Source organism: Bubalus kerabau, chromosome 5 (genome assembly GCF_029407905.1).
Source record: "Bubalus kerabau isolate K-KA32 ecotype Philippines breed swamp buffalo chromosome 5, PCC_UOA_SB_1v2, whole genome shotgun sequence".
Classification (NCBI taxonomy): Eukaryota; Metazoa; Chordata; class Mammalia; order Artiodactyla; family Bovidae; genus Bubalus; species Bubalus kerabau.
In genome coordinates, this window is record NC_073628.1 from 66,243,172 (window position 1) to 66,257,701 (window position 14,530).

Consider the following 14,530-nt stretch of genomic DNA (forward strand, 5'->3'; position numbering starts at 1 on the left):
AATGGTGATTGATGCAAAGAATTGTAAATCTTTGCATTAGGTGTTTTTTTAAGTGACAAAACCCTAACTTGCACTATTCAAGTATATTAGAATTTATTGGTTTATGTAAGTGGGGAGTCTCAAAGGCAGGCTGGACTCCTCTGACTGCAACCAGAGACTTACATTACTTTTTGACTTTGCTTTTCTCAATGTTGGCTTCATTCTGTTCATAAGATCTTGGTACACAAAGTAAAGCTGCCTACAGGAAGCTCAGAGATGTTCCAAGGCTATGTACTTTTTCTCCCTTAGGATGTGTATATGAATTCCAAGGAGGAGTCTTGTTAGCTTTATCTGGGCCATAAATTCTCTCTGGCCCAAGGAGATAGAGTACTCTTTATTTATTCAAGTATAATTGATTAACAATGCTGTGTTAGTTTCTGGTGTAGAGCAACATGATTAAGTTATAAATATATATACATATATTCTTTGTCATAATCTTTTCCATTATGGTTTATCACAGGATATTGAGTATCATTCCCTGTGCTATACGGTAGGACCTTGTTGTTTATCCATCCTATATATAATAGTTTACATCTGCTAATTCCAAGTTCCCAATCCCTCCCTCTTCCACCTACCCTCCCAGTTGGCAACCACAAGTCTGTTCTCTGTGTCTGTGAGTCTGTTTCATAGATAAATTCATTTGTGTCATATTTTAGATTCCACATATGATATCATATGGTATCTGTCTTTCCCTGACTTACTTCACTTAGTATGATAATCTCTAATTCCATCTGTGTTCCTGCAAGTGGAATTATTTTGTTCTTTGTGAATGGCTGAGTACTATTCCATAGTAATATATATGTACCACATCTTCTTTATCCATTCATCTGTCCATGGACATTTGGTGATTTCCATGTCTTGGCTATTGTGAGCAGTGTTAACATAGGGGTGCATTATCTTTTTGAATTATAGTTTTGTCTGGGGAGATAGAGTACTCTTATTACCCAGTCTAGGTCACTGCTCAGGTTTGGAGACAAGGCAGCATCGTACTGACAGCCCATTGGGATGGGACCACAAGCTATAGGAGTGGGAAGAATTCCCAAAGGAAGGAATGCTGGACAGACAAAACTATATGTGTACTTGAAACTTGAGATTAGAAAATAAAAATTCTTCACATTTAACACTGCACCTGAAGTTTTGAAACTGAAATAAAACATGAGTTATGGACAGAGTTTTTCAAAATTATCTAGAAATGCTATGTCCTAAAATTAGAACAGATGAAATAATCAGAACTGAATAAAAGTTGAGTCAGGTAGAGTGCTTTTTTCCATCTAACTCATGTTTTTCCTATAAACTCATTACTCAAAGAGCTATGCATTAGTAAACATAAATTATGAAATGTAAAATGGCCAATACTTTAGAGGAAGATTTGAATAACTGTGAATTAGTTCTCTCTTAATGGCAGAATCAATGATTCATTTCTCTTTCCACACTTGACTACATCTAATGTAACCTGTTAGATATTGAACATGAAGAGATTATTAAACCTTACTGATGTTAGTCATTAGATTGGGTTCCCTGGAACAGACTCGGATGGATGGTTACATGCAGAAGGTTTGTAAGAGAGGGAGGCAGGAAGGCAGGATTAGGCCGAGGGAGAAGCTGACTCACCATGTGACTGCCACTGAAATCTCAGCCTTTTCTACTGGCATTCTGAGGGGCCTTCAAATGTCTCCCAGATGGAGAAAAGGGGGCCAGGCCTTTGCACACCTATGATGGCCAATCATCAGATGTGGGCTGATGGGGTGGAGAGGCTGAAAGAAACTTGGTCAAAGCAGCTTCCTCAGCTACGGGCAATTCCTGGAATGGCCGCTGTGGAGCATGCACAGACTACACTGCCCGGAGGTGGCGGGAGCCAGTAGTTTGGTCTCGCAGGACCTGGCACCTAGTGACACTGCACAGCCTCCGTGACTGAATGACATTTAATAGCTCCACAAAGGGTCAGATATATTTTCATTTTGGACTCCAGGCAGAAATAGTCTCTTTGGCCAGAAACCCTTTAAAATGTTCCTCATAGTCGACAACAAACGAGAACAAAGCGGTCAAGCGGAAGAATGCCAATTGTGCCTGGAGAAAGCAGTTACTCAAAAGAAGAAACAAGATCATTTCAGTAAGAGGAACAGCAGGTATTACATGGTCACTTTCAGGGTTAAGAAGCAAAGACCCACCTGTGTAGGGCCTGGAAGAAAGATTAAAATATGGTTCACAAAATCTTGACAGAACAGCTGGATGCAAACAAAAGATCTCGGAGACGAGAATGGGTCCCCTCATCCAGACTGCTTCATGGCGTTCGCTTGTATCTTGGTGAGTGACAGCTGGGACAATGTTACGGTGTAATCTTTTCAGTACAATAGCATCTCCTTAAGTCTTCCTAAGCTCCTGTTTAGTTCAGTTTAGTCGCTCAGTCGTGTCTGACTCTTTGTGACCCCATGAATCGCAGCACGCCAGGCCTCCCTGTCCATCACCAACTCCTGGAATTCACTCAAACTCACATCCATCAAGTCGGTGATGCCATCCAGCCATCTCATCCTCTGTCATCCCCTTCTCCTCCTGCCCCCAATCCCTCCCGGCATCAGAGTCTTTTCCAATGAGTCAACTCTTCTCATGAGGTGGCCAAAGTACTGGAGTTTCAGCTTCAGCATCATTCCCTCCAAAGAAATCCCAGGCCTGATCTCCTTCAGAATGGACTGGTTGGACTCCTTGCAGTCCAAGAGACTCTGAAGAGTCTTCTCCAACACCACAGTTCAAAAGCATCAATTCTTCGGCACTCATCTTTCTTCACAGTCCAACTCTCACATCCATACATGACCACTGGAAAAACCATAGCCTTGACTAGACGGACCTTTGTTGGCAAAGTAATGTCTCTGCTTTTGTTTTGTTTTTTTTTTTTTTTTTTTTTTTTTAATTTTATTTTATTTTTAAACTTTACATAACTGTATTAGATTTGCCAAATATCAAAATGAATCCGCCACAGGTGCTATCTAGGTTGGTCATAACTTTCCTTCCAAGGAGTAAGCTCCTAATGGGCTGGCCCCAAAATTCTTTGGGATTTATTGTGACATCTTATGGGAAAAACCTGAACTTTTCACCAACCCAGTATAATAGGGTCAGAAAGGAGGGTGTTTTATGTTTGGTCTCAAGTTTCTGTCTAGCACCTGTTCCTCAGATCCTGTTCCCCTTCCATCTTCAGCTCCACTTACATTCACATATGAACAAAGAATATGGGATCACCCCACATCCAAGGTAACGCTCCAACACCACTGGAAAATAAATGAATGTAGTGAAAGGAACAAATGAGAAACGCAAACACGTTCTAGTAAGTCTCCTTGTATGGAGCGCAGGCCCAGTGCAGTCCTCAGGAGGCCTCAGTGCAGCACTCTGTTAGCCTCTCACCCTCTTAGCAGGCAGCTGGTTACCAGCAGACCACTAATGCTGCTCAGCTATTGGGAAGTACTGCAATGGGCCCTCCCCCAAGGGAGCAACTCTCAGCGAGTGACCATTAGTGGGCCTACTTGGCCATTGGTTGATGCTGCAACGGACCCATCCCTCAAGCGAGCAACCGTCAGTAAGTGACCATTAGAGGTCCCATTCAGCCAAGGTCGGTGGAGCGATGGTTCAGGCAGAGAGTGAGGCAAGAAGTGAGTCCCAGCCTTCTTTCCAGGGTCCTCCAACTCATCCAGCCTCCGTCCAGTGGGTGATCTGGGTGCCCAGTGGACAGATGGAAGGCTGTGTCCTGCAGGGACACAGAGCTCTCAGTGGCCGCCCACTGGCCCGGCCCAGGCCTTGTGGCAGTGACCCTTGCCCTCACCTCTATGACCTAAGGGCAGTGGCCGTCTGCCCGGGACACTGTCTGCAGGACTTGCCCCTGCCGTATGGGTGGCCTGAGGAGCCTGAGAGCCAGTTGGGTCCTGGGCGCCCAGCTCCCTCAGTGATGAAGGCTGGATAGGGTCTGGGGACCTGGCCCTGAGGGAACTGCTAGCTGAGCTCTGCCTCCTCTCAGCCAGGACCGCAAACTCAGAGGGGAGAGTCGTGCCTCCTCACCTGGGCCTGTTTTGTCAGAACAGAGATTAACACTTGTTAGATAGAGATTTACAGGAACACATTCCCTGACCAGCCCTGACCTCCAGAACAAAGACTCTGACACCAAGATGTTTACAGCTCCCCTCACGCCTTCCTCCCCTTTCTTAGCAAAGGGCTTAGCTGAGAGCTTTCCAGGAGTTTGAGGGTTTTAAGGCCTGTGCCATTCCTCTCCTTGCAGGAGACCTTTCTCTGCTCCAAACTCCAACGTGTTGGTATTGTTTGGCCTCATTGTGGGTCAGGCATACATACTTGCCTTTCAGTAAGACATGGAACAAGAGAGAAATACAAATACTTTCTAATAAGTATCCTTACAGGAGGATGCCGTGGTTGAGGAAATTCATAGAACAAACGAGTGCTTTTGGAAATTAAAGGTGTTCATTAAATTTTAGAAAGTGTTATAAAAGAAATGGAAAATAAAGTTAAGGAATCTCCCAGAGAGTAGGACAAAATGGCTAAGTCTGGGGTAGAGATTTTATACAGAGTGACAAGGATGTGCACAGGGAAAGAAAGAGCTGCCTAGAGAGACCCAAGATTGGTGGGCAGTTTGGAGGTTCTGGAAAAGGTAGAGAAACTGGAAATACTAGAGAAAGCTTGTGGTTACACAGCTGTGTGAATTTGCACAAATAATCTAAGCTGTAATTTCTCATCAGCAAAATGAAGACAATAGATTATTAAAAAAGGCTAAATTATGTCAAACAAGAAGCAGTGGCACCTGCCTTCCAGTAAATGTTCTCCAAATATTAACAATTAATATGACCTGAGTCCATTTCTCTTTGGAAAACCAAGCTCTTGGAATGAAAAATCCTAAAAAATAATAGAATTCTTTGTCAAAAAGCCCACATTTTATGATGAGCCTGCATTTAGTCTTCAGGCTGCTGTTTATGCTGAGTTAAAAAAAAATATCTATTTAGAAGCTCATTTAACTTTATACTGTTTATCCCTCTTCTTCTTCGGCACTGAGGAACTCTGTGGATAAAATGAAATGAAGACCTCAGTTTCTAACAGATCAGATCAGTCGCTCAGTCGTGTCTGACTCTTTGCGACCCCATGAATCGCAGCACGCCAGGCCTCCCTGTCCATCACCAACTCCCGGAGTTCACTGAGACTCACATCCATCGAGTCAGTGACGCCATCCAGCCATCTCATCCTCTGTCGTCCCCTTCTCCTCTTGCCCCCAATCCCTCCCAGCATCAGAGTCTCTTCCAATGAATCAACTCTTTGCATGAGGTGGCCAAAGTACTGGAGTTTCAGCTTTAGCATCATTCCTTCCAAAGAAATCCCAGGGCTGATCTCCTTTAGAATGGACTGGTTGGATCTCCTTGCAGTCCAAGGGACTCTCAAGAGTCTTCTCCAACACCACAGTTCAAAAGCATCAATTCTTCGGCGCTCAGCCTTCTTCACAGTCCAACTCTCACATCCATACATGACCACAGGAAAAACCATAGCCTTGACTAGACGGACCTTTGTTGGCAAAGTAATGTCTCTGCTTTTGAATATGCAATCTAGGTTGGTCATAACTTTCCTTCCAAGGAGTAAGCGTCTTTTAATTTCACGACTGCAGTCACCATCTGCAGTGATTTTGGAGCCCAGAAAAATAAAGTCTGACACTGTTTCCACTGTTTCCCCATCTATTTCCCATGAAATGATGGGACCAGATGCCATGATCTTCGTTTTCTGAATGTTGAGCTTTAAGCCAAATTCCAACTGTTACAAGATGATTTTAGGATTACTTGTTCACGAAGTTTAAAATAGTGATAACCCAGACTCAGGTTCAAACCAACAGCAGCCTCTGTAGTCACACTTCTTGTGAGGAAGCCAGGCCTGATGGGGTGAAAGTCTCTTCACTCAGGTGATGTTTCCCCAGGAGCCTCACCTGTAATGCCAGCGACAGGGGTACAGAAGCTGTTCCAGACGGGGTGAGTTTCTTCCTTTTTGCTTCCTTCCTCAGGGATATTCACTCTCCCTGCCTCTGGTTGGCCTGGTATGATTTTATGATTAGGACAGGGTTTCCTGTTTAGGCACTGTGGATAAGCTCACCATAAGCCTGAGTCAAACCAACAACCTTATGTTCTCTGTAGATCTTGAAATGGGTCTCTGTGAGACCTTGTGGTTTCAAGTACTAGAAGTGTTAGCTGGTTGGGAAAATGGATGAATTGGGGGATATGGCTGTAATTAACAGCCCTTCTCAAAAAAAAAAAAAATACTTGCTCCTATACCTGGGAAATCTGGGAGACAGCTGACTTTGGGTACAGTTGAATAGCAGGACTTACACGACTAGAGGTTTCTCTTGGTTTCTTATCTCTGTTTCTGTTCATGCTAGTATTTTGGCCTCTTTCTGTTGTAGTGTAGAGAGATTTTTCTCCATGTAATTTTGGAAGATGGCTAGTAATCAGCCCTAAATTTAAAATCTCCCATAATTGCAACTCCAAAAGCGAAGAAGAAATTCACCTTATTTGAAATGGCACAGCAGTCACATGGAGGACTCTGACCAATCAGGGTCTTGGATTTGTCTCTGAATGAATCATGGTTACTAGAGGTGTTGAGGCCGACTGGCCTGACGTGGTCCTTTGCTCACACTGTAACAGAGCCCTGTGATGGTGGTGGTGGGGAGATATTTCTCAAAGAAGACGGGATGTACTGTTGTCACAAGCTTAGCCTCATTTTTCACATGGTGAGGAAGAAAAGAGGAGGTGGATCTGCCTTGGTTTTGGTTGCATCCTTGACTTGATGACCTTATTTGTTAGAGTCCAAGCTCATACTAAGGCTTCCCTTGTAGCTCAGTTGGTAAAGAATCTGCCTGCAGTGCAGGAGACCTGGGTTCGATCCCTGGGCTGGGAAGATCCCCTGGAGAAGGAAATGGCAACCCACTCGAGTATCCTTGCCTGGAAAATCTCTTCGACAGAGGAGCCTGGTGGGCTGCAGTCCATGGGGTCGCAAAGAGTCGGGCACAACTGAGCGACTAACACTTAAGCTCATACTGCTCACCCCACGACAAGCTAGTAAATTGAAAAAATTAGTTGTTGAGGCAAGGAATAATGACTTTATTCAGAAAACCAGTAAACCAAGAAGATGGTGGACTAGTATCCCAGTGAACCATCTTGCCTGGGTTTGACGCTAGTTTCTTTTATAGAGCAGAAGGGGGTGAGGAGGTAAAATAAAAAAGACGTTGCTGCTGCTACTGCTAAGTGTCTTCAGTCGTGTCTGACTCTGTGCAACCCCATAGACAGCAGCCCACCAGGTTCTGCCATCCTTGGGATTCTCCAGGCAAGAACACTGGAGTGGGTTGCCATTTCCTTCTCCAATGCATGAAAGTGAAAAGTGAAAGTGAAGTCGCTCAGTCGTGTCCGACTCTTAGCGACCCATGGACTGCAGCCTACCAGGCTCCTCCATCCATGGGATTTTCCAGGCAAGAGTACTGGAGTGGGTTGCCGTTGCCTTCTCCAAAAAAAAAAAAAAAAAGGACATTAAGTTATTGCAGATAGTTCCTGGTTCCAGCCAGACTCTGGAGTGGATATGTTTATTTCTTCTTTCCTGCAGCCTTTCACAGGTAGGCCTGGTCAGGATGTTTCCTGTGAACTAAACAAAGGTATTTTAGCTTAACTCAGGCCTGGGAGGCAGGATCTCAGGAAATGGACCATTATGTATACTCTAAGCTATAGGCAACATCCCTTTAGTGATTAATTTGTAGCAAAAGCAATAGAATACAAAGGTTAAGGAAAAACAGAGCCAGTATGAAGTCAGTTTTCTTCTTCTCTGTTATATATTCAATCTTAGCTCCTCAAAATTGTGATGAATATTCTTTCAACATGTATTGGTTTTTAAGTTAGCTCTTGGCAAATATATTTGACAATTTTCAGTCATTCAAATACACATACAATATTAAAAGAGTTCATTATGAATAATGCTTTTGACTGAGTTCCTTTCTCTCTTTTGGCAACCTTTATCTAGGACCCAGTACAGGCTACATATAGAAAAAAAAGAGGCAAAGCCTTTATTCTCCTCAAGTTTATAAGGTAATGAAAGAGAAAGCCAATTAGATCTACACACACTGGCAAGCATAATTTGAAATTGTTTTATATGTTATTGGATTTTATAACAAAAGTAGACATCTGGGTTATATTGGCATATCAGAGAAACTTTCTCACAAGAAGCTGTATTTAGGTGGAGTCTTTAATGTTGAATAGGAATTAACCAGTTAAGAATATAGGGATGACTTTCCCTAGAGAAGAAAGAGCATGTGTGAAGGGTTCCAACTGGGGGGGAAAAAACCACTGAAGCAAATTTGTTGTATCAGAATGGAGTGAGAGGCATAAAATGAGACAAAAGATGAAGTCGGAGATCCTAGCTGACCTTGCAGGCGGGCTGAGACGTTAAAATGTTTACTTTGCATGCGGTAAACAAATCAAAGCAGTGATACATTTTTATTTATGTTGACAAAAATCATTGTGATTTGTTCATTCATCTGTTTATTTAGACTATAGATTATGGAACCACAACTGCTTGGGCTTGAAGTCTAATTCTGCCACTTACTACTTGTTGAGGACAGGTTTCCTCAACTCTTTGTACCTCAGTTTCCTCATCTGTAATATGGGCATAGCAATAGTAACTACCTCATAGATGTGTTGTGTGAATTAAATGAGTTAGATATAAGTAAAGGTGAGAAAAGTACTTGGAGCATGTCGTTGTCTTAAGTGCTTGCTATTATAATTACTATTGTTATTAAATATATATGTATAAGTGACTCCTAGGGTGCCAAATGACAACCCACTTCAGTATTCCTGCCTGGGAAATCCCATAAACAGAGAAGCCTGGTGGGTTATAGTCCATGGGGCGCAGAGTCGGACACGACTGAGTGACTGAGCATGCAATGCCTAGGTGCCAGGCATTGAGGAGGTGTGAAATGGACTTTGCAAAGAATGAGAGTGTTTTCTCACTAGAGCATTTATAGTAAGGTTGTCAGTGTTAGCTGTCATTTTGAGCTGAATGATCATGATTTATAGGGCTACTGTTCTGCTTACATGTTTCACAATTACCTAGGCTATTGTCAATGGATTTCAGAATTAGACAGACTTAGATTTTGTCTCTGACTTTGCCTCTTACTAACCAAGTGCCTCCATTCAATAAATCTCAGTTTCCTTATCTATAAAATGAGACATCAAAAGCACCACCTCATAGTGTCATTATAAAGAATAAACAAAATTACACATGTCTGTATTTCTGTATGTATGTGTCTGTATACACATGTGTGTGAAGTTTTTAGCTACTTATTACATACTTTCTAAATGATACTTATTATTAATCCTCAATTAAGAGATGGTCATAGTAGTATTTTTTTTTCAATGCAAGCCTCTTGTGCTTAATTTATATATTTTTCTGATACATACTCTGAATTATTGAGAAATTAGATTCATTTTTAGCTGCTTAAAATATACCCCAAAGAGGAGGAATGCAAACAACTCTTATTGTAGATATTTTTAGGTAGGAGAGTAGAAAAAGCTGAATAGAATTGAAGATAGATTTATATATTTTACTAAAAATGTTTATAAAAATTTAAACCATTGATGGTAAAATATGTTTATAAATTATTTGTATGTTAGAAATAATTATGATGAAGAAGAAAATAAAATAGTAACATAGGGAATTCCCTAGCAGTCCAGTGGTTAGGACTCTAGCTCTCACTGCCAAGGGCCTGGGTTAAATCCCTGGATGGGGAACCGAAAATCGCAAAGACTTGAGGCCAAAATAATAAATAAATAAAATAGTGACATACACTCAAAATATTTTCTTACCTGGCAAAAATGTAACATTTTTTAAAACTCATGGGTGGCTTTAAATTTTATCCTCCTCTTTTGTTATTTATAAGGAAACACACATTGATGGATTTTACAAAACCCAAATGTTTGTTCTTTAAAAGGGAAAGTCTGATTTGAATATCTGTATCTGTCATTTTCAAACCTGTCTTTCAATCTGCCCTTCTAACTTCTATTCTTCTTGTCTCTTAACTAAACGTACTACACATTTGCTAGAGACAGATGGATTTAATTTTTATTATGATCGAACACAAATGGAAAGTGAAATATGAAAAGGATATTTCCATTTATACAGCAATAAGTTGACATTAAACCTAGCTTTATGATGTTTAACTTTGAGATATCCTGCCAAAACACAATTGATTGTTAGGATTGAAATTAAAACCACTAATGGGATGCCTCAGTCTATAAATCAGAGTTGAGGATTATGGTGCTAAGGTCATTTTCTTTATTGCTCTTTGTTGGAAGGAAAAGTAGGTAAACAAACTTAAATGAGTCTGTGGGCCTGGGTGCCCTGCAGGGATGCACAGAGAAGACAGGGTAAAGACTCTGGGATTTGCAGGCCTTAAAGTGGGTAGCTAGAATACAACCACTCAAGAGTCAGACTAGGAACAAGTGCCTGCAAGTGAACTAACTATAGGACAGAGACAAGAACAACCCTGGAGAAAAAGAAGATTATACAGAGGATAAGTGAATTATAAGGTGAAACTCCCAGCAAATACATGCAATTTCTCTGCATTCCACAAGCCAGAACGTAATCTTAATTCCTTCCTTGTCAACATGTTCTACTGAGGGTTTTTTCCCCAGTATTAAAAACTGGAAGAATAAAGTTTCACTTGGTAAAAAATTTCCTTATAGCCAGTGCTTCTAACAGACATACCTCTCTTGCATTTCAGGCTCCAATGATTCTCCTAAAAATAGAAACATATAAACTAGATATTTGGCATGAAACATTTAAAAGAAGGATATACTGTGTCTCTTAAATAAAAGATTGATTCCATCTTGCAGAGAACAAATGCTTTGTTATTAAATTTAGTTCCTTTTCCACCTCCACACTTTCTTCTAGACCATTGGGATTTCCTTTCTCCAATTTCTCTCGTTTTTCCTGGGTTTTTGCTCACTTATTCTGCGCCACCCCCCTACCCCGCCTTTTGTGGTCTATTTTCACTGTCTAGTGAAACTAGACTAGAGTCTAGTGGTTCCCTGAACTTAAGCTTTCTTTCATGATCGAGAAACTGAAGAAAACTCGGGGCTGCCGACAGAAGATTATTTTTTGTTTTGCTAATGATAGACATCAGAAACAAGTTTAAAAATTGAATAGATTTGCTTTTGTTTAGTCACTAAGTCATGTCTGACTCTTTGTGACCCCTGTGGACTGCAGCATGCCATGCTTCCCTGTCCTTCACTATCTCCAGGAGTTTGCTTTGAATAGATTTAGATTTATACAAGATTTATTACATTATACTTATTTCTCTTATTGCTTCTTAGACCAGTGAAAAATTTCTTACATACTGACCGCAGTCAGGAGACTTGCTTTGCAGATAGGGCATCCCGGGTAGCTCAGATGGTAAAGAATCTGCCTGCAATGCAGGAGACCCAGGGTTGGTCATAGTGCTCCAATCTGAAAGAGTTAGTCTAAAGGACCTACAGCTTCAGGTTATGAACATAGATGGTGTTCTGTGTCCTTTGTCCTATGATTGCAAAAAAAAATTAACATTAAAAAATTCTTAATGGAGGTGGGAGGGGGTTTCAGGATGAGGAACACATGTACACCCGTTGTGAGTTCATGTCAATGTATGGCAAAACCAATACAATATTGTAAAGTAATTAGCCTCCAATTAAAATAAATAAATTTATATTTAAAAAAATAAAAAATTCTTAATATTGTGTTTACTTTTTTGTTAAAGGCAAGAGTAGTCTTCAGTAACTCTTCATCATGTTTAGGATGAAAGCTCCACTTTTAACTTGTATTTTGTCATCTGGTTCCCATCTACTACTACAGCCTCTTCTTCCAACCACTTAATAGCCCTCCCCATGTGGATCTCCTCAGATATGCAGATGACACCACCCTTATGGCAGAAAGTGAAGAGAAACTAAAAAGCCTCTTGATGAAAGTGAAAGAGGAGAGTGAAAAAGTTGGCTTAAAGCTCAACATTTAGAAAACGAAGATCATGGTATCTGTTCCCATCACTTCATGGGAAATAGATGGAGAAACAGTGGAAACAGTGTCAGACTTTATTTTTTGGGGCTCCAAAATCACTGCAGATGGTGACTGCAGCCATGAAATTAAAAGACACTCCTTGGAAGGAAAGTTATGACCAACCTAGATTGCATATTCAAAAGCAGAGACATTACTTTGCCAACAAAGGTCCGTCTAGTCAAGGCTATGGTTTTTCCAGTGGTCATGTATGGATGTGAGAGTTGGACTGTGAAGAAAGCTGAGCGCTGAAGAATTAATGCTTTTGATGGTGGTGTTGGAGAAGACTCTTGAGGGTCCCTTGGAATGCAAGGAGATCCAACCAGTCCATTCTAAAGGAGATCAGTCCTGGGTGTTCTTTGGAAGGAATGATGCTAAAGCTAAAACTCCAATACTTTGGCTACCTCATGCGAAGAGTTGACTCATTGGAAAAGACTCTGATGCTGGGAGGGATTGGGGGCAGGAGGAAAAGGGGACAACAGAGGATGAGATGGCTGGATGGCATCACTGACTCGATGGATGTGAGTCTGAGTGAACTCCGGGAGTTGGTGATGGACAGGGAGGCCTGGCGTGCTGCAATTCATGGGGTCGCAAAGAGTCAGACACGACTGAGCGACTGAACTGAACTAAACTGAACTGATGTGGATCTCCATATACACCATCCAAGATCCAGTCCTACTGGATCATCAGGCTCCTTTGTGTGTTGATGTTAAGTTGTCTCTCTGAGAGGCTTTGATTATTAAATGGCAACCCACTCCAGTATTCTTGCCTGGAAAATCCCATGGATGGAGGAACCTGGTAGGCTACAGTCCATGGGGTTGCAAAGAGTCGGACATGACTGAGCAACTTCACACACACACAAAATTCAAGGACCAGATCCTAGGGGGAACCTTTCTAGGAACCTCCAGGTAAAGCTACTGGCTTTTTCCTCTGTGCTCTCATGAATATATACTCTCTATATATCCCCTGTAATATTGTGTGGCAATGTTTTGTTTCTATCATCTCTTCTATAAGAGCTTCTTGAAGATAGGAACTATATCCTTTAAGATTTTTCTTATGCAAATAATCTACATTGCAAAAAAGCTAAAGTATATTAGGCAAAATAATCTACTCTAGGTTCTAAAATTATAATATTTCTTTTAACATGATTAGAATCTTAGCAAGACCAGTTCGCCCTGGTTTGTAGAGGCAGAAGGAAGTAGCATAGAGATTTATTCTCACTGGCATGAGTCTGCTCTCTTCTGATCACCATCTACACCACTCCCATCCCTACCAGCCTGTAGAAGACAAATCACTACAGTCAAGTGTTTTTGCTTGTTTAAAATAGCACTCCCCATCCCCAAATATATCTATGTATATATTTGAATAATGAATTAAAAAATACCTGGGTGGATATATACACATCAAAATAAACAGTGCTTCTACCTATATATATATATATATTTTTATTGTGGCCCTCTTTTCATGTCAATAAATATACTTTCATCATTTTTAAATAGCTGCTTCATTGGAATGCATAGCTGTATCTTATTTGGATTTTTTAATTCTCTGGCACAATGTTTGGAATAAATATTAGTTGAATAAAGGACAAAACATCTCTTCAGCACTTTGATCTAAGCCTGGTTTGAGAATCTAATGAGACTAGCAGTGACCTGACATGCAGCCTCCAATGAGAAAACAGGAAGGAAAGCAAAAGGGAAGTGGTGGTGATGGAAGGATGATTCATTTTGTTTTTTTGTCTAATTCCCTCTTATCATAAAGAGAAAAGCAGTGGCTGGAAAAAAAAGTGTGGTTTCACAAAACATCATCATCATTTCCTCACTAAAATGACAACACAGCAACATATGATTTTGGAAATTGATTTGGGTCCCAGGTGATACACCCTTGACGCAGGATGCAACAGTTACTTTCACCAAAACATTACCTTCTCTGAGGTAGTAGGAATTCTGACATCATGTTATGAAATAAGTAATTGAGAAAATAATAAATTGATTTAAGAAATTCTCTAAATATATGTATTGAGCATTATGTGGCTAGTAAGAGGCATGCAATTGGGAAAGACCTACCCTCTGAGAATCCAAGATTGGTTAATGAGGTGACAGAGCTCCTGACAACACAAGGAAGGCAGAGAAAAACCCACTTTATCTCCACACATCTTCTCTAAAGGTTTTTTTAACCTGTGCTTGCCCCTTGAACTGCCTCCTCCCTCTGCCCCTCTCTCTCGAGTGCACCTGATGGCCTGGTGGTTTGAGTAGGATGTAAAGGGCAGTCCCAAGCCTTTGTCTAGTAAACCAGGCCTGTTGTTGCCTAGAGGGATCCTCCCAGTATTCATCCTCTTCAGCCTTTGTGGATGAGCCATTTTCCAAAGAGGGAGAAGGAGCACATTGGCTCCCAGACCCTGATT

The 14,530-nt window shown here is 41.1% G+C and overlaps 1 long non-coding RNA gene across 1 annotated transcript; it reads right to left on the reverse strand.

Moving 5' to 3' along the window:
• Positions 1–7,586: 7,586 nt before the first annotated feature.
• On the reverse strand, positions 7,587–14,220 carry LOC129653912 (uncharacterized). Its single transcript, XR_008715271.1, has 4 exons — positions 14,193–14,220; positions 11,446–11,620; positions 10,810–10,840; positions 7,587–7,695 (listed from the first exon to the last, which is right to left on the reverse strand). It is a non-coding gene; the product is annotated as an uncharacterized LOC129653912 (long non-coding RNA).
• Between the last annotated feature and the right edge of the window lie 310 nt (positions 14,221–14,530).